We start from the raw sequence: 20,586 nt of genomic DNA on the forward strand, positions 1-20,586 counted from the left end.
GATTACTACCTTTGAGGTCCTACTTTTTAGTTTAACTCCTAGCTCCCTAAATTCAGCTTGTAGGACCTCGTCCCGTTTTCTACCTATATCGTTGGTGCCTATGTGCACCACGACAGCTGGTTGTTCACCTTCCCCCCCCCCAGAATGTCCTGCAGCCGCTCCGAGACATCCTTGACCCTTGCACCAGGGAGGCAACATACCATCCTGGAGTCTCGATTGCGTCCACAGAACCGCCTGTCTATTCCCCTTACAATTGAGTCCCCTATCACTATAGCCCTGCCATTTGTCTTCCTGCCCAGCTGCGCAGCAGAGCCAGCCACGGTGCCATGAACCTGGCTGCTGCTGCCTTCCCCTGGTGAGCCATCTCCCTCAACAGTATCAGTATATCTGTTTTGCAGGGAGATGACCGCAGAGGACACCTGCACTGCCTTCCTACTCTTGCTCTGTCTTTTGGTCACCCATTTACTATCTCCCTCAGTACCTTTCACCTGCGGTGTGACCAACTCGCTAAACGTGCTATCCAGAGCCATCAAGCGGTCTAACAGGAGCTGCAACTGGACACACCTCATACACGTGAAGGAGCCAGGGACAGTGGACTTGTCCCTAAGCTCCCATATCGCACACGAGGAGCATGACACGGGTCTGAGATCTCCTGCCATGTCTTAAACCTTTGGTTAACTTCAACAATTTCAATTTCCCCAGAAAAAATTTAAATAAATAAATAAACAACGAAGAAAAAAATAAATAAATACACCAATGAAAAGAAACAGAAAAACAGAAACACTACTTACCAGTCACAAAAAGCACTTCCTCCCCACCCAGCTTCGAATTCCCACCTCGATTCAAATTCCCAAACTCATTCTTTGCTGTCTCACTCCTGGCTGTCTTCTCTGTCTCACTGGGAGAACTCACTGGGAGTGAGTTTACAAGTGGCTCTTTTTAAACTGTCCTGAATTGACTCCCGTCCCCCACCTGCTTTTAGATCAATAACTATAACATAAATTCTACCATTATTGCATCCTCCTATGAGGACAGGCACACTTCGATCTATTTTTCAACAGAAATATAGCACTTTCAACTGTAACAATCCCTTAGATTGTGCACTCAAGCCTCTAGAACAGAGATCATGGGCAAAATTCTCCGTTATCGGCGGAAACTCCGCCGATCGGTGCAAAAAACGGCGCAAATCCCACTTGCGTCACGTCATAAAAATGGGCCGATAGTCTGCGGCCCGAAATGGGCTAGCAGCGACGTAACGGGATCCGCGCTTGCGCAGTGGTTCACGCCGTGCAGCGTCATACGCGCTGCACGGCGTGACGGCTCATAAGGCCGCGCAGCTCCCCCCCACCCGACCGGAACAGCCGACCGCAACACCCGACTTGATGGCTGGCCGTCGCTCAGCCCCGAGGTTCGAGTCACGCGATGTGGAGGCGCTCCTGGATGCGGTGGAGCAGAGGAGGGACGCCCTGTATCCCGGGCACGGCCGCAGAGTTGCCCCACGCCACAGCCGGCGTCTGTGGAGGGAGGTGGCAGAGGCCGTCACCGCTGTGGCCCTAACACCACGGACAGGCACCCAGTGCCACAAGAAGGTGAACGACCTCGTCAGAGCAGGCAGGGTGAGCGTCCCCAATATCCCCCATATCCCCCATATCCCCCTCCCCCATATCCCCCCCTCCCCCATATCCCCCCTCCCCCATATCCCCCATATCCCCCATATCCCCCCTCCCCCATATCCCCCCCTCCCCCATATCCCCCATATCCCCCCTCCCCCATATCCCCCATATTCCCTCCTCCCCCATATCCCCCATATCCCCCCTCCCCCATATCCCCCCCTCCCCATATCCCCCCTCCCCCATATCCCCCTCCCCCATATCCCCCATATCCCCCCTCCCCATATCCCCCCTCCCCATATCCCCCCCTCCCCCATATCCCCCATATCCCCCATATCCCCCCTCCCCATATCCCCCTCCCCCATATCCCCCCCTCCCCCATATCCCCCCTCCCCCATATCCCCCATATCCCCCCTCCCCCATATCCCCCCCTCCCCCATATCCCCCATATCCCCCCTCCCCATATTCCCCCCTCCCCCATATCCCCCATATCTCCCATATCCCCCCTCCCCCATATCCCCCCTCCCCCATATCCCCCCCTCCCCCATATCCCCCCTCCCCCATATCCCCCATATCCCCCCTCCCCCATATCCCCCCCTCCCCCATATCCCCCATATCCCCCCCCCATATTCCCCATATCCCCCCCTCCCCCATATCCCCCCTCCCCCATATCCCCCCTCCCCCATATCCCCCATATCCCCCATATCCCCCCTCCCCCATATCCCCAATATCCCCCCTCCCCCATATTCCCCATATCCCCCCCTCCCCCATATCCCCCCTCCACCATATCCCCCATATTCCCCCCTCCCCCATATCCCCCCTCCCCCATATCCCCCATATCCCCCCTCCCCCATATCCCCCATATCCCCCCTCCCCCATATCCCCCATATCCCCCCTCCCCCATATCCCCCCTCCCCCATATCCCCCATATCCCCAAGTGAATCCAGCCCTAACCTTAACCTCTGCAATGCACGCGCAACCGATGGCGTGCATTCATATACCTGCCTAACACTGTTGCCTTTTACCCCTGCCACCACCCCCCCCCCCCAGGAGAAGCGCGCACACAACAATAGGGAGCATGTGAGGACTGGAGGAGGGCCCGCTGATGAGAGGCCACTGACCGTACACGAGGAAAGGGCCCTGGAACTGGCTGGCGGACCTGAGGACCGGGAGGTTGCTGATGCAGAGGTCGGGGCCCCACGAGCAAGTGAGCCACCAACAGCCCGTCCCCATATCCCCCCTCCCCTATATCCCCCTCTCCCGTATCACCTGATCACTGCCTGATGTCTAACCATGCATGCTTCATTGTGTATCGCAGGACCAAACGTCCAGGCACCCATCCCCGCAGATGCAGACCGCCCGCAGGATGCCCCTCGGAGACCACGGGAGACGGAGAGACCCGGACCCTCCAGCATGCGACGCCCGCAGGATGCCCCTCGGAGACCACAGGAGACGGAGAGACCCGCACCCTCCAGCATGCGACGCCCGCAGGATGCCCCTCGGAGACAACGGGAGACGGAGAGACCCGAACCCTCCAGCATGCGACGCCCGCAGGATGCCCCTCGGAGACCACGGGAGACGGAGAGACCCGAACCCTCCAGCATGCGACGCCCGCAGGATGCCCCTCGGAGACCACGGGAGACGGAGAGACCTGGAGCAACAGGGAGACGACACCCCCGTTACGTGCGGGAGCGATGAGGGGGGCAGCCACAGGCCCCCGTCACATCCGAGCCAGGACACCACTACCCAGGACACCACTATCCAGGACACCCCTACCCGGGACACCACTACCCAGGACACCCCTACCCGGGACAGCACTACCCGGGACAGCACTACCCGGGACAGCACTACCCAGGACACCCCTACCCGGGAAGACGAAATACCGGACAGTGACTCAGAGTGGATGGGTGGAGACGAACCCCCACCCCAAAGTGCCATGGACTCAGAGTGGGACGAAGAGCACGACACAACGCCACTGCTGTCACCAACACCCTCCACCATCGCAGAAACACTCACCACGGTTGGGCACTTTAGTGATGAGGCGTCTGGTACACTCACTGGTGCGCACAACACAGCCGTCCCGGTACAGCAGGTGGAGGTAGGAGCAGCAGAGGGACCGGGCGGTCGGAGGGCATCCCAGGCCAAGCGAACATCTGCCGCCCAGATGGATCCCGGGTTCCTGCAGTTACCACACCCACACATAGATCCGATGCAACCACCGACACGGAGACGAGCGAATAGGGTGACGGGTGGCTTGCGGCGGCTGCGGTCGCAGGTGGAGGAGTCCACCCGCGTCCAGGAGCTGGGAGTGGTCCCGGTCATGCGTGCCACCCAGGCTGACACCGCACGGGTGGCGTCCGCGGTGGAGGCAATGGGTGCGACGGTGTCAGACATGGGGAACGGTTTGCGAGGCCTGGGGCCTTCCGTGCAGGCGGCGTCTGTGGCCCAGGAAATGGCTGCCCTCTCACAGGAGGCCATGAGCCAGTGCCAGCGCCAGATGGCAGAGGCGCTCAACGCCATAGCCCAGTCTCAGCAGGCCATGGCCCAGTCTCAGCAGGCCATAGCCCAGTCTCTGCAGGCCATGGCCCAGTCTCTGCAGGCCATGGCCCAGTCTCAGCAGGCCATCGCTGAGGGCATCGGCGCCAGTGGCCATGTGCGAGCTGGCGTCGCACTGTCGCAGACAGGGTTCGACAACCCCCTGGGCTCCATGGCTGCAAACCTGCAGACCCCTGTCGATACCAGCACGGGCCTCCAGGACTGGCAGCGCCAGATGTCGGGGGCGCGTCGGATGGGCAGTCCGTTCGCATCCCCCACCCATGTAGAGGCCTGGGGGCCATCGGGCACCCCGAGGGAGGAGGAGGTGGTGTGGTCCGTCCCGGCTCCCTCTGTAGGGGAGGTCCCGGTACACCGCGACACCTCGGACTCCCCCCCTTCCGTCCCAGGTGCATCGGGTGGGCAACGGGCAGGACAGGCTGGCAGCTCGCCATCCCAGTCGCCCGGGCCGCAGCCTGGCCCATCTAGGCCAGGACGCCCCAGGAAACGGCCGCCAAAGGGATCCAGTGTCAGAGGGCAGGAATCACAGGAGTCCACCTCCAGTTCTGCTGTACCGTCTGGGGAACCACGTAGACGTAGTCAAAGGGCCCGTAAGGCCAAACAATTAGACACTGAGTAAGTTGGCACGGGTGCAGGGCACAGATGAGTTTTAGGCGCTAGGGCACGTGCATGAACTCCTTTGGTTATTAAAGTCAATGTTACACCTACCGAAGCTGCCTTTGTGCTCTGTCCAAAGTGTGCGGGGGTGTCATGTACGTTGAGCGCAAGTGTGTGTGTGAGGGGTGGTCTTACCTCAGCCCCAGGTGAGTCTGCCCCCTTCCCCCTGGGCCGCCATCAACATCCCCCGGGCAGAGGACGGGACCGTGCGCTGCAGTGTCACAGCCGCATGCAGGGATGGTCCGGGTGGATGGTGGTACTGTGGCCATGGGTCAGACATAGTCCAACGATGTAGAGCCAGGAGCTCATCGGAGGCGGGTTGTCATCATTCTCCATGGCCTGCGATAGACACGCGTCCACCCGCAACTGGGTGAGCCCGGCCCGTTGTGCCGCCGGTGGATCGGCAATTGGGAGTGGGGGGGTGGTGTGCATGCGGGTGGGGTGTGTGGGGTTGGGGAGGGGGGTGATGGTGCTGGGTGGATGGATGGGTGGGGGGTGTGGGTGGTCGGCTGTTGTCATGGTGTGCGGTCTATGGCCATACTACCCGATTCCCACGCCCATCTAGTCAGTGAAGCGGGCGTCTATCAGTCTGTCCCGTGCCCGCTGGGCCAGCCGGTAACGGTGGACAGCCACCCGTCTGTGTCTACCCCGTCTGCCCTGACCATTGCCCCCATCCCCCTCATCTGGGGAGGACTGGGCCTCTTCCTGCTGCTCCTCCACTCCGCCCTCCTCTGCCTGCGGCACATCGCCCCTCTGCTGGGCTATGTTGTGCAGGACGCAGCACACCACAATGATGCGGCCGACCCTATCTGACCGATACTGGAGGGCGCCCCCAGAGAGGTCCAGGCACCTGAAACGCATCTTCAGCACGCCAAAGCACCTCTCGATCACTCCCCTTGTCGCTACATGGGCATCATTGTAGCGGTTCTCCGCCTCATTGCGTGGCCTCCGTATAGGCGTCATCAGCCACGATTGCAATGGGTAGCCCCTGTCGCCCAGCAACCAGCCCCTCAGCCGGGGATGGCGTCCCTCGTACATGCCGGGGATGGATGACCGCGACAACACGAATGAGTTGTGTACACTGCCTGGGTAACGGGCGCAGACGTGCAGGATCATCATGCGGTGGTCGCAGACCACCTGTACGTTCATCGAATAGGTCCCCTTCCTATTAGTGAACACGGCCCTGTTATCTGCAGGTGGCCGCACGGCGACGTGCATCCCATCGATCGCGCCCTGGACCATGGGGAACCCGGCAATGGCAGAGAAGCCCACGGCCCGGGCATCTTGGCTGGCCCGGTCCACGGGGAAGCGGATGTAGCGGTGCGCCATGGCATAAAGGGCATCTGTCACTGCCCGGATGCACCGATGCACCGATGTCTGCGATATGCCGGACAGGTCCCCACTCGGTGCCTGGAATGACCCCGTTGCATAAAAGTTCAGGGCCACCGTAACCTTGACGGACACGGGGAGAGGGTGTCCCCCGCCAGTGCCACGCGGTGACAGGTGTGCCAGCAGGTGGCAGATGTGTGCCACGGTTTCCCGGCTCATCCGGAGTCTCCTCCTGCATTCCCGGTCCGTGAGGTCCTGGTATGACTGCCGGGGCCGGTACACACGGGGCGCCCTCGGGTGCCTCCGTTGCCGTGGGGCCGCGACGTCCTCCTCCCCCTCCTCATCCTGTCGGTCAGGTGTCCCTCCAGCCTGGGCGGCTGCCGCCTGCCCCTCTGCGGCAGCCTGCGCCGCCTCTCTGGCACGCTCCTCCTCCTCCTCCTCCTCCTCATCCAGGGCAACATAGACATGAGCGGCTGCCACCACGGCGGCCAACATCGCTGGATGATCTGAAAACATGACGACCTGGTGGGGGGGAGGGGAACGACGACATGTCATCATTGCCCATATCCCCTCCTCCCCCCAGCCAGGTGGCATGGACCGCATGGGTCCAACTGTTGGAGGCTGGCACCTGGCCAGGTGGACCAACTCATTTGCCCTCCCATCACCCACCCCGGCACGGACCCCCTCCCCAACCCCCAACCTCCACCCCGGCACGGACCCCCTCCCCAACCCCCAACCTCCACCCCAGCACGGACCCCCCCCCAACCTCCACCCCGGCACGGAACCCCTCCCCAACCCCCAACCTCCACCCCGGCACGGACCCCCCCCCCAACCTCCACCCCGGCACGGACCCCCTCCCCAACCTCCACCCCGGCACGGACCCCCCCCCCCAACCTCCACCCCGGCACGGAACCCCTCCCCAACCCCCAACCTCCACCCCAGCACGGACCCCCCCCCAACCTCCACCCCGGCACGGACCCCCTCCCCAACCCCCAACCTCCACCCCGGCACGGACCCTCTCCCCAACCCCCAACCTCCACCCCAGCACGGACCCCCCCCCAACCTCCACCCCGGCACGGAACCCCTCCCCAACCCCCAACCTCCACCCCGGCACGGACCCCCCCCCAACCTCCACCCCGGCACGGAACCCCTCCCCAACCCCCAACCTCCACCCCAGCACGGACCCCCCCCAACCTCCACCCCGGCACGGAACCCCTCCCCAACCCCCAACCTCCACCCCGGCACGGACCCCCCCCCCCAACCTCCACCCCGGCACGGACCCCCTCCCCAACCTCCACCCCGGCACGGACCCCCTCCCCAACCCCCAACCTCCACCCCGGCACGGACCCCCCCCCCAACCTCCACCCCGGCACGGACCCTCTCCACAACCCCCAACCTCCACCCCGGCACGGACCCCCTCCCCAACCTCCACCCCGGCACGGACCCCCTCCCCAACCTCCACCCCGGCACGGACCCCCCCCCAACCTCCACCCCGGCACGGACCCCCTCCCCAACCCCCAACCTCCACCCCGGCACGGACCCCCTCCCCAACCCCCAACCTCCACCCCGGCACGGACCCCCTCCCGGCACTCCCCCGGAGCCCAGCCTACTCTAACCACCCCCCCCCCCCGCCGCACACACACACAAGCCGAGACACACCTCTCCTCAGGCAATCAGTCTGCGGCCACGCCATTTCCTGCCCAGAGCCAACCCCCCAGGCCGTCACTCACCTCCTCTCTGGTCGGCGTGAGCCTGGAGCACCGGGTCACGCCGATGAAAAGGAGGTTTGATTCACGTCGACGTGAACGGTCATCACGTCGACGGGACTTCGGCCCATCCGGGAGGGAGAATATCGGCAGGCCGAAAATCGGCTGCCTTGCGCAGACCCGTGACATTCTCCGCGGCAGCAGCGCCATTAACGCCCCGCCGACTTTTCTCCCTTCGGAGACTTCGGCGGGGGCGGGGGCGGGATTCACGGCGGCCAACGGCCATTCTCCGACCCGGCGGGGGGTCGGAGAATGACGCCCCCTGTCTGGATTTTCAGATTTTGGGGCTATGTTTGGAGGATTCATGGTATTTTACATGGGAAAAATAGACGAGGCCCCAGCGCCGATCCATCGACCGGTGAGGGTCCAGCAGCTGTACCACATAAAACGCCTGGCCTTCCCAATATAAATGGGCGGAGAATTGCTGGGCCTGTGGCCACACATGCACATAGGCGACTACCTGCAGCGGCCATTCCATACAACATGGCGCTGGCTGTGCGTGGACCCGAATTGCCAGATAGTACCCCCCTCGACACCACTTTGTCACTCCCAGGGCACCCCCCACCAGTCCCCCCAGCCCGCACCGAAGCCCCCCAGCTGGCAAAATGGCTCCCACCCAACTGTGGCGGTGCTAGACACAGTACACAGCTGCCACACTGGGTTCCTGATCGCTGAAACCACACGTATCCTGCGTGGTCGGGAATTTGGCCCATCGGGGGCGGCGCATCGGGGGAGGGCACATCCTGAGGCCATCCCAATGGCATGCGCCGTACTCCTCGATGATGTCATTGTGGAGGGGTTGGTATATCCGAAAACAGGCGCCATCCCTGATTTGGTTGTAAAAAGGGATTCTCCGCCCAATCGCATTTTGCAATTTCAGCATCGGCAAGCGGGGAATCCCACCCTGTATATTTAACATGAAGGAGAGAATGGTACCACTGAGCCACTATTGACACCTAATTATAATTTAAAGCTAACATAAACTTTCCCAATGAAATTCATTGCACATGTCAATGTCGAGGGGGGTACTATCTGGCAATTCGGGTCCACGCACAGCCAGCGCCATGTTGTATGGAATGGCCGCTGCAGGTAGTCGCCTATGTGCATGTGTGGCCACAGGCCCAGCAATTCTCCGCCCATTTATATTGGGAAGGCCAGGCGTTTTATGTGGTACAGCTGCTGGACCCTCACCGGTCGATGGATCGGCGCTGGGGCCTCGTCTATTTTTCCCATGTAAAATACCATGAATCCTCCAAACATAGCCCCAAAATCTGAAAATCCGGACATGATCTCTGTTCTAGAGGCTTGAGTGCACAATCTAAGGGATTGTTACAGTTGAAAGTGCTATATTTCTGTTGAAAAATAGATCGAAGTGTGCCTGTCCTCATAGGAGGATGCAATAATGGTAGAATTTATGTTATAGTTATTGATCTAAAAGCAGGTGGGGGAGGGGAGTCAATTCAGGACAGTTTAAAAAGAGCCACTTGTAAACTCACTCCCAGTGGCACATGTCAATTACTGATTTGTGTGGAAATGCTACGACTCGATTCAATGGGAAATAGGGTTGACATGACTGCTGTACAATGAGATCAAATTGGAATTGACATTTCATTTTATCCTATTTCAGTTGCACATGGTGTTTAAAAGTACACACTATTGAGGCTAAAATGAAATGATCTTTAAAATGTTGCTAAATTGCACTGGTGATATGCAGAAGAACTCATGACTAACGTCAGAACATGTGGAGTCAGGGGCTAAGTAGCAGAAAAATGAGCAAAGAGAATAGGAGTTAAGGGTAATTACACAAACTGCCAAGACATGGGAAGCAATATTCCATTAGGATTACTGCAGGGAATATTGTGGCTCATAATTTGCATCAATGATTTGGGTTCAGAAATAAAATTTCAAAATTTGTGGACGGCACCAAAACTGACATGATCTGGTTAATACTGAGGAATGCAAAAATATGTTAAATACCATTCAGGATGATCATGCAATTGGCTTGTTAATGTGAATATAGCTAAATGCAATTTGGTAGGAAGAATAAGGAAGTCACATGTGCCTTGCAAAATACGATTAAATGGGATACCTGCACTGATGATTAAGAAACAGAAATATATCTATCTCTTTCCCAAAACCATTTATGTAGCTAGGGGCAGAGCTTGAACGGTACCTCATGCATACACAGGTCAAATGGCACATAGTTAAATACAATGTAGGACAAATCAAACAAGCCAATAATCATCCCACAAACCTATTCCCATTCATTAGCAAAGTGATGCAAGGAGTCAACATTAATGCTATGAAATGGACCTTAGCTTGACTTCCGTCATTGGGAAATGTTGGAAACTATTATGAAGAAAGTGATAATGGGGACACTTTGAAAATTACAATATCACTGGCCAGTGTTAACATTCTTTTATGAAAGGGAAATCATGTTAGATAAATCTACCAGGGTTTTTTTGAGGATAAATAAAAAGAACCATTCGGATTTTTAAAACGCTTTCAGTAAGGTACGACATGCAAGATTATCACACAAGAAAAGGGCTAACGGAGTTGGGGACAATACATGAATAGGCGATTGGCTAAAGGACAGAAACAGAGTTGGAATGAATGGGTCTTTGGAGAGGCAGCCTGTGTCAAGCAGAGTACCACAATGATCAGTGTTGTTGCCTCAAATATTAAAATATATATATTACTGACTTAAATGAAGGGACTGAATAATACGGATCCCAGTTTGCTGATGATGTAAAGCGAGATGAGGCAGTAAGTTGTGCAGCAGACACATAGAGGTTGCAAAAGTATACAGCCAGGTCAAGCAAGTGGCCAAGAAGATGGCATATAGAGTATATCATAAGAACACATGTGGCCATTAATTTTGGTAGGAAGAATAGAAAAGCAGAACATTTTTTAAAAGGTGAGAAATGATTAAACGATCATTCTCAAAGGAATGTTGGTGACCTTGAATACAGAGGGCTGCACCAAAGTGCAAAAATCATAGAATTATGAAAGCATTACAGTTCTGAAAGAAGCCATTTGCCTATTGTTTCTATGCTGGCTCTCTGTAAGTGCTACTCAAAAGGTTCCACTCCCCTGCCCTTTTCTGATAGCTGTGCCAATGTCTTTCTCATCAGATATTTATCCAATTACCATTTGAAAATCATGATTGAATCTGACTCCATGACACACCCACACAGTGCATTCCCCATCCTAAACATGCTGTGAAAATCATTTTCCTCAGGTCTTTGATCTTTCCACCAATGGGAACAATTTCTGCCTATCTACACTGTCCAGACACCTCATGATTTTGAACATGTCGAACAAATCTATTCTCAGTCTTCTCTGTAAAAGATAATATCCTGAGCTTTGCCAATCCATTCACAGAACTAAAGTCTCTCGTCCGTATTGTCATTAATAATTTCTGGACTCTCTCGAATGCCTTCACCTCTTTCCTAAAGAATGGTGCCCAGAATTTGACACAATTCTCCAGTTGAGGTTTAAGCAGTGTTTTATAATTGTTTGTCACACAGTATCAATAGTTTATAACAAAGCAGACATTACCAGTGAGTTATAGCTAGGTAAACAGCACTAATTTTTCTAGCTAATGGTTTACAGCTACATAGGAACATAGGAATTAGGAGCAGAAGTAGGCAATTCAGCCCTCGAGCTTGTTCCGCCATTCAATCAGATCATGGCTGATCTCTTCCTGGTCTCAAATCCATCTCCCTGCCTGTTCCCCATATTCCTTTAATCTGTTTTTTAAGAAACAGAAATATATCTATCTCTTTCCCAAAACATTTAATGATTCAGGCTCCACTGCACTATGGGGCAGCGAGTTCCACAAATTCACCACCCTCTGCGGGAAATAGTTCTTCCTCGTCACGGTTTTAAATGTACCGCTTCTCAACCTATATCTATGACCTCTCATTTTAGATTGCCCCACAAGGGGAAACATTTGGCCTACGTTTACTTTATCAATCCCTTTTAGTATTTTATATGCCTCGATCAGAACCCCTCTCATCCTTCTAAACTCGAGCGAATATGAGCCCCACTATTCAATCTCTCTTCATCCATCAACCCTTTCATCCCCGGAATCAATCTGGTGAACCTCCTCTCAACTGTCTCCAATGCCACCACATCCTTCCTCAAATAAGGAGACCAAAATTGGACACAATAATCCAGATGTGGTCTCACCAACACCCTTACAATTGTAACAACACTTCTCTACTTTTATATTCCAGGCTTTTTGCAATAAACAATACAAAACAACTTGCATTTGTATAGGTTTTTTTAACATAGTAAAACATCCCAAAATATTCCACTGGAATATTAAGAAACCAAACTTTGACACAAAGCCACAAAAGGAAATATTAAGGCAAGTGACAAAAATCTTGGTCATAGGGTTATATTTTTTCTTTAAAAAAAAATTATTTTTATTAAAGTTTGCATCTTTACACTGTACAAGAAATAGATGAAACAGTGACAATTTACATATTATTCCCTTACGGCAGTGATGCTGCTGATTGGCAGCTGAGCAGGATTCTCCGGTGGCTGATTAGAGAAGCAAAGGCAAGGGCATCGGCCCTCTTCCATACATGAAGTTTTGGCTGGTCCGATACCCTGAAGACTGCCACTCTCGGGCATGGTTCCACACTCACCCGCACAACTTTGGACATTGGCACGAAGAAGGACGTGGTTGGCCCGGCCTCCCTAGCACCGTCCACAATTGTCCTCCACCTCCGGGAAGAACCTGCTCATTCGGGTTCTTGTCAGGTGTGCTCTGTGCACCATGTTAAGCTGCATGAGCCTTGCGCTGGAAGAGGTGGAGTTGGCCCTGTTCAGTGCTTCGCTCCAGAGTCCCCACACTACTTCCACCACCAATTTCTCCTCCCATTTCTCCCTTGTTCTGTCTAGTGGGGAGTGTGTCCTTTCTAAAAGTCGTCCGTATATGTCCCGCAGTTCCCATTTCCCTAACTGTCCATGCCCAGTAACTCCTCCAACATTGTGTCTCTCGGGGCCGTAGGATACCTCATTGACTCCTTTTGGAGAAAGATTTTGATTTGATTTGATTTGAAAATGTCGGGTTTCATGTCCATTCGATAGTTCCAGTCTCTCAGTCAGCTCTTCTAGGGTCACAAGTCTGTCCTTTGTGTAGAAGTCCCTAACCACTAATGTCCCCCTGTTCTGTTTCCACCTCTTAAAGATGGTGTCTAGCATGGCCGGTGGAAACTTGTGGTTGCCGCGGATGGGGGCCATGGAGGACACCTCGGTTAGACCGAAGTGCTGTCTCATCTGGTTCCAGGTTCTTAGTGTTGCTACTACCACTGGGCTGGGTGTGTCGTTTGCCAGTGGGGATGGGAATACTGTTGTGGCAAGGGCTTGGAGCGTGTCGTCTTTAAAATCTTTCCTACTTCAAGACTGTGAAGAAAGCAACTCTGTTTCGATAAAAATAACTTTGTCTTTATTGACCAAAGTCTGCATGCAGTATGGCTACAGTTTGAAGAGAGAGAGAGCTGTTAAGCAAAACTGCTCATTCTTTCTCAAGCTCGCAAAGACATGGAGAAAACGTTCAATATTTATACAAAAGCTGTATCATTTTACAAAAACAGACCTTGTTCAAAAATGTCAATACAGTCATAACGTCTGACCAAACATGTTGTCATGGAAAGACCCTGACTCGGCTTATTTGCAGTATTTTGTCTTTAGAGGGTTTAAGACGTGGTCCTATTTTGCTTTTACCTCTGCCCTCATGATGCCTTGACGCAGATGGACCTAGGTCATGAGGAGGTTGTGTTATTAGGACATTCCTAGATCGGGGCTTTGTTATCAGGTTTTACTAAGGTCAGGCACTATTTTCCCTCTTCTGGCCTTGTATGATACGATTATGTGGATTCTTAGCTTTGTCTAGTTTGTCAGGGTCTGGTCTTGGCACTAGCTGACACAGCTTTCTTATACATGGTTACATAAGTTGGCTATTTTTCCCATCATGATATTGCTGAGTTTGTACACTTTCACAAGCGTCGTTCCTGTGCAAGAAGACTCCTCCATCCTCACCCATTCTGTGTTTCGTTCCTTTACCCATCCCCTCACTCGCTCGGCCCTGACTGTCCAGTGGTAGTATCACAAGTTCAGAGGGCCAGGCCTCCCATGCTCTTCTCCTTCGTAGTGTTGCTTTAGGAATTCTTGGATTTCCACCCCCCACACACAAACGGCACAATCATTTTGTCTGGACGAGGCCTTGGGGATGAAGATCTGCATGGATCTGAACAGGAAGATGAACCAGGGCATCTTGATCATCTGCACCTTCCGGCCAGAGAAATCAGGAGTGCATCCCATCTCTGTAGGTCTTGTTTAACCTCTGCCAAGATTCCACTTGTGGATCCATGTCCAGTCGTGGGCTATCTGGGTCCCCAGGTAGTGGAATTTGTTTTGGGCTATTTTAAATGGGAGACCCTCCAGCTCTGTCCCTCCCCCTCTCGGGTTCACCGGGAAAACGTCGCTTTTGCCCAGGTTGCATTTGTAGCCCCAGAAGGCTCCAAGCTCTTCCAGAAGCTTTACGATTTTGTTCATGCTGTTTTGTGAGTCCAAGATATAGAGGAGCAGATCATCCACACAGAGTGAGACTCTGTGCTCTCTGTCTCCTCCGGATTCTCTTCCAGCCTTTCATGTTTGACAGAGAGATCGCCAGGGGTTCGATTGCCAGGTACAGCGGGCAACCCTGGTGCCTCTGTGCAACTGGAAGTATTCAGAGTAGGTGGTGTTGGTCCGAACGCTCGCCTCGGGGGCGTTTTACAGGAGTTTACCCCATGATATGAACCCCGTCCCTAGCCCAAACTGCTCCAGTACCCCAAAGAGGTACTTCCACTCAACCCTGTTGAAGATCTTTTCTGCATCCTGGAAGACGATCTGGTGTTCTCTCCCCAGATGGGGTCAGCATCACTTTCAGCAGCCGTCTGATTTTCGCAGTTAGCTGTCTACCCTTAACAAAGCCTCTGTGACCACCTCTGCATGCTGCTCTCCAGTCTCTTGGCCAGGATGTTTGCGAGTATCTTCGCCTCTACATTGAGCAGGGAAATGGGCCTGTATGATCTGCATTTCATTGGGTCTTTGTTTTTTTTTGGGTAGCAGCGACATTGTGGCCTGTGTTAGTGATGGTGCTCCCGACTAGAGAGTTTGCAAACACGTCCCGCAGGTGCGGGCACGTGCCGTCGCAAATATTTTGTAACTGGTCGGGCCCCGGTGCCTTCCCCGCCTGCGTGGAGTTGATGCTCTCCATGACCTCTCCCAGTTCTGTCGGTGCTTCCAGCTCCTCCCCCATTTGTTGTCCCCCACGACGGGCATGTGCAGTCCATCGAGGAACTAACCACCGCCTCACATTCAATAACATTACCATTGTTGAATCCCCCACAATCAACATCTTGGAGGGGTGGGGGGTATTACCATTGACCAGAAAACTGAACTGGACTGGTGTATAAATATTGTGGCTAACAGAGCAGGTCAAAGGCTAGGAATCCTACGGTGAGTAACTTACCTCCTGGCCTCCTAACGTCTGTCCACCATCTACAAGGTACAAATCAGGAATGTTGTGAATAATTCTCCATTTGCCTGGCTAGGTGCAGCTCCAACAACACCCAAGAGCCTTGACACCATCCAGGACAAAGCAGCCCACTTGATTGCTACACCTTCCACATATATTCCATACCTCCACCACTGACGAACAATGGCAACCATGTGTACCATCTACAAGTTGCACTGCAGCCAAGTTATCGTAGGCAGAACTTTCCAAACCCACAAGCACTAACATTTAGAAGGACAAGAGCAGCAGATACCTGTGAACACCACCACCTGGAGATTCCCTTGAAGTCACTCACCACGTGAGTTGGAAATATATTGCCGTTCCTTCACTGTCGCTGGGGCAACATCCTGCCTGGAGCTCTCTCCCTAACAGCACTGTGGCTGTGCCTGCACACTAGGGCCTGCAGCAGTTTAAGAAGGCAGCTCACCACCACCTTCTGAAGGGCAACAAAAGATAGGCAATAAATGCCGGCCTGACCAGCGACACCTCCATCCCGTAAATGAAGTTTTGTTCTAAATTCTGCCAGAAGTGTCTATTTTACTATGTTCTGGAGGAGAGCTATCTGATGTGCGACTACTCAGCACATTCCCGTCACTGGAAGTGCCCAAAGGGTTCATTTTAAGGAACATGTTAAAGGAGGGGAGCAAGAGAGAGAGAGAGAGAGAGAGGAGAGATGGAGAGCAGAAAGGTTTCAGGAGAGAATTGCAGCCTTGGTAGCTGAAGGCACATCCACAAAGAGTGGAGCAATTAAAATGAGGCTCGAAATATAGGTGTACTGAGATCTTGGGTGATTTTAGGGTTGGAGGAGCTAACAGAGGTGTCATGGTGTGAGACCTTGGAGGGATCTGACACCAAGGATGATCATTTAAAAAACTGAGGCATTACTAAAGCTGGAACTAATGTCGGTCAGTGAGCACATGGTTGCTGGATGAATAGAATATGGAGGAATTGACTAGCTGAGTTTTAATTGGACTCAAGCATAAATAGGTTGCAAGGTGGCAGGCCAATCAGGAAGTCATTTTAATAGTCAAGTCTGGATTTGAAATATTTGAAGTGATGCAGGGCAGACATAGGTGATGTTACAAAAGTGGAAGTAGGTGGTCTTCCTGATGGAGCAGATAGATGGTTGGAAACACATCTCAGTTACGATAATAAGTTTGTGAATTGTCTGTTCAGACTCGGACAGCCTCAGACAGTTGCCAGGGAGACAGATGGAATCAGCGATTAGTTAAGGATGTTTATGTCTGGGATCAAGACTGCGATCTTCTCAATATTTAGTTAGAGGAAATTTCTTTCAACCAGTACAAACTATAACAAAGTGCACTGTAGTGGTGGTTTATAACCACAATCAAATTTCTGGGGCGGGATTCTCCGCAAACTGGCGCGATGTCCGCTATCCGGCACCAAAAACGGCGCGGATCACTCCGGTGTCGGACAGCCCTAAAGGTGCGGAATTCTCCGCACCTTTAGGGGCCAAGCCCTCACCTTGAGGGGCTAGGCCCATGCCGGAGAGGTTTCCGCTCCGCCGGCTGGCGGGAAAGGCCTTTGGCACCACGCCAGCCGGCGCCGAAAGGTCTTCGCCGGGCGACGCATGCGCGGGAGCGTCAGCGGCCGCTCACGGCATCCCCGCACATGCGCAGGGGATGTGGTCCCTTCCACCTCCGCCATAGTGAAGACCATGGCGAAGGCGGAAGAAAAAGAGTGCCCCCACGGCACAGGCCCACCCGCGGATCGTGGGCCCCGATCGTGGGCCAGGCCACCGTGGGGGCACCCGCCAGGGCCAGATTGCCCCACGCCCCCCCAGGACCCGGGAGCCTGCCCGTGCCGCCTTGTCCCGCCGCTCAGGGGAGGTTTAATCCACACCGGAGGGTGAGTGATGACAGCGGCGGGACTTCGGCCCATCGCAGGCCGGAGAATCGCCGGGGGTGGGACCGCCGACCGGTGCGATTCCCGCCAACCGGCGCGGCGCGATTCCCGCTCCCGCCGAATCGCTGGTGGCGGAGAATTCGGGACACGGCGGGGGCGGGATTCACGCCGACCCCCGACAATTCGTGACCCGGTGGGGGGTCGAAGAATCGCGCCCCTGATTTTTTAAAAATGAGTTAAAGGAATATAGGGAACAGGTGGGGAGGTAGATTTGAGACCAGGAAGAGCTCAGCCATGATCTGATTGAATGGCGGAGCAGGCTCAAAGGGCTGAATTGCCTGTGGTGATATGCATCACTGTAAGTACACAAGGGATTAATGTAAATACACTTAGACTAGATAAACACTAGAGGGAGCACCAGAGACATCATGACACACAGACATTCAACCAATAGGCTAGTAAGATAGGACACAACCAATGGGCAGTCAAGACACACACAGAGGTGACACTACCACAAGGGGGCAACCCATATAAAAGGACACAACACACATGCTCAGTCTCTTTCCAGCGGAGACACTTAGTGAGTACAGACAGGCTTGATTGAAACACATCACACCCACCACGTGGATTGTAGCAGGCTGGTTAGTTAGTCTGAGTAGTTATAGCAGGATTAACAGGAGAGTCGAATCCAAGTAGGAGAATTGTTAATAATGTGTTAAAGCTATCTCCAAGTCTGAACCTTCCTTTGTCAGAGTGCACATCAAGGAAGCAGCTTATGCTACGTCAAGAGCATAACAAAACATTGCATACTTCCAAGGTTTCTACATGAAACAGATGGTTTATACGTTGTTCATATGCCTGACCCAAGACTCCCACAGCAATTTCTCTGCTTGAAAATTGGTCGTGTCAGGAGACTCCCAGGCGGATAGACAAATGCTTTAGGGATGCCCCCAAAGCAAATGTTTAAGAGGTTAAACATCACCACTGACTCATGGGAGTCCTATCCTGTGACCCAGCAAAATGGAAAAATGTCATTCAGGAAGGCACCAAACAATTGAGAGACTTCATTGGGAAAACGCAGAGACAAAGTTGAGGTTTCAGAGAGACAGCACAGACCTGAAAACAACCCATAAACCCAACCGTCCGAGCACCACCTGCCCCACATATGGCAGTGTCTGCATATCATGAATTGAATTTATCAGTCACCTCAAAATTGATTGAGAGCCTGTGTCCAGAGGCATTGCCTAAGAATAGGGATGGTTCAAAGCTGGGTACATAGCATTAATGGTTTATAATCAGGAAAGCAGTGCTAATGATTTACAACCAGGTTCATACTTTGAACTGATGTTAAACTGGTATTACAAATCTGGATAAGGGCCTGTCCTGAATGATGTGGGATGTTCCAGAATGAGATAGGATGACACCCTTTTTGATTTAATTCTGCATTTGGCTTTGGTGGCACGGTAGCACAGTGGTTAGCACTGTTGCTTCACAGCACCAGGGACCCGGTTTCCATTCCCGGCTTGGGCCACTGTCTGTGCGGAGTCTGCACGTTCTCCCCGTGTCTGCGTGGGTTTCCTCCGGGTGCTCTGGTTTCCTCCCACAAGCCCCGGCAGACGTGCTTGTTAGGTGAATTTGACATTCTGAATTCTCCCTCTCTGTACCGAACAGGCGCCGGAGTGTGGCGACTAGGGGATTTTCACAGTATCTTCATGTAAGCGTACTTGTGACACTAATAAAGATTAATATTATGTCCGGCCTGAACTGTACAATGTGTCCAAGAATAATTTTTAACTGAATCTGTAATTAATTCAATTTTATAGAGAATATAACTGCCATCCATAATTGTTAAGATTGATAGATTGAACTGTTGGGAGAGAATCTTTTGCATATGCCTAAACAGGCATGCACAGAACCACGTCCTGAGGTGAATAATCACATATAAGCACGCTCTTAACTGTCTGTATTCGACACTGCAGTTGCTGATGTGAGACTGAGGCTGCAGAATAAATTCAAACTGAGATACGCAATACAGTTGTGGCATTTTCGCACAGTCACCATCTCCAGTCAGACCCTCAGCTCAATATTTATTCAGGAGGGATCGTAGGATATGTATCTTGAGGGTATTGTGTACTTCAGGCCGTGTTAAGCACTGCAGTGAGGTTCTGCATTTCAAGAAATACTCTCTATGGGATTCGTCACTGCAAATATCCCTGATTTGTGAAAATAACCAACAACAGGAAGCCTCATATTTTCTGTCATACTCTTTCTTCTATGTGTATGCCATTTGTTGGGTAACACATTCCTGTCCATTTTTTAACAAAAAGATTGAATGGCCGGGATTCTCCAAAATCCCGGCCAGGTGTTGACGCCAGCGTCAAAGCCGGTGCGAGCGATGCCGGCATCAACGGGCCTCCAGGCCCAGGCATTCACCCCGTCCTAGGGGGCTAGAACGGCGCCAGAGTGCTGTCCGCTGCTCCGGCGCCGAAAGCCAGCGCGTGCGCGCCACGTCCATCTCCGCGCCGGCTCGCGTGCAACATGGAGGAGCCCTACAGGGGCCAGGTACGGAGGAACATAGGCCCCCCCCCCGGAATGAGCCAGCCCGCTGATCGGTTGCCCCCGATCGCGGGCCTGGCCACCATGGAGGCCCCCCTGGAGTCGGCTCCCCCAACCTCCCCACCAGGACAACCCCCGCAGCCAGAGGGACTTGGCGGGCACTCGGCCCGTCAAGCGCGGAGAATCAGCGGCCCAGCGTTGGAGTGGGGTGGCGGGATTCGCGCGCCCCCACCCCCCACCCCCGGCGATGCTCCAACCCGGTGCGGGATCAGAGAATCCCGGCCTGAATGTTTTTCTTGCTGTAGATTCGAGGAATGCGCAAAGAAAAATAAATTGTGGCTGGCAATTGTGAAACAGGCAACCCAACTTTATGGATAGCTGTAATAATGATCCTCTGCACTTTTTAAACTGTCTTAGAGTCACTTCGATAAGTCACACTGGTACAAATAAAAAATAGTCTGTGCTGTGAAGTGGGAATATTTCATAAAGCAGATTGGAAATGTTCTTTCACCAGTCTTTTTGTCCTGGAATTCATAAGAACAAAATCCTTGGGCTTTGCTGCAAACAACCCAGTAGATTTCATAGATTTCATAGAATTTACAGTGCAGAAGGAGGCCATTCGGCTCATTGAGTCTGCACTGGCTCTTGGAAAGAGCACCCTACCCAAGGTCAA

This window comes from Scyliorhinus torazame, chromosome 12, assembly GCF_047496885.1.
Source record: "Scyliorhinus torazame isolate Kashiwa2021f chromosome 12, sScyTor2.1, whole genome shotgun sequence".
NCBI lineage: Eukaryota > Metazoa > Chordata > Chondrichthyes > Carcharhiniformes > Scyliorhinidae > Scyliorhinus > Scyliorhinus torazame.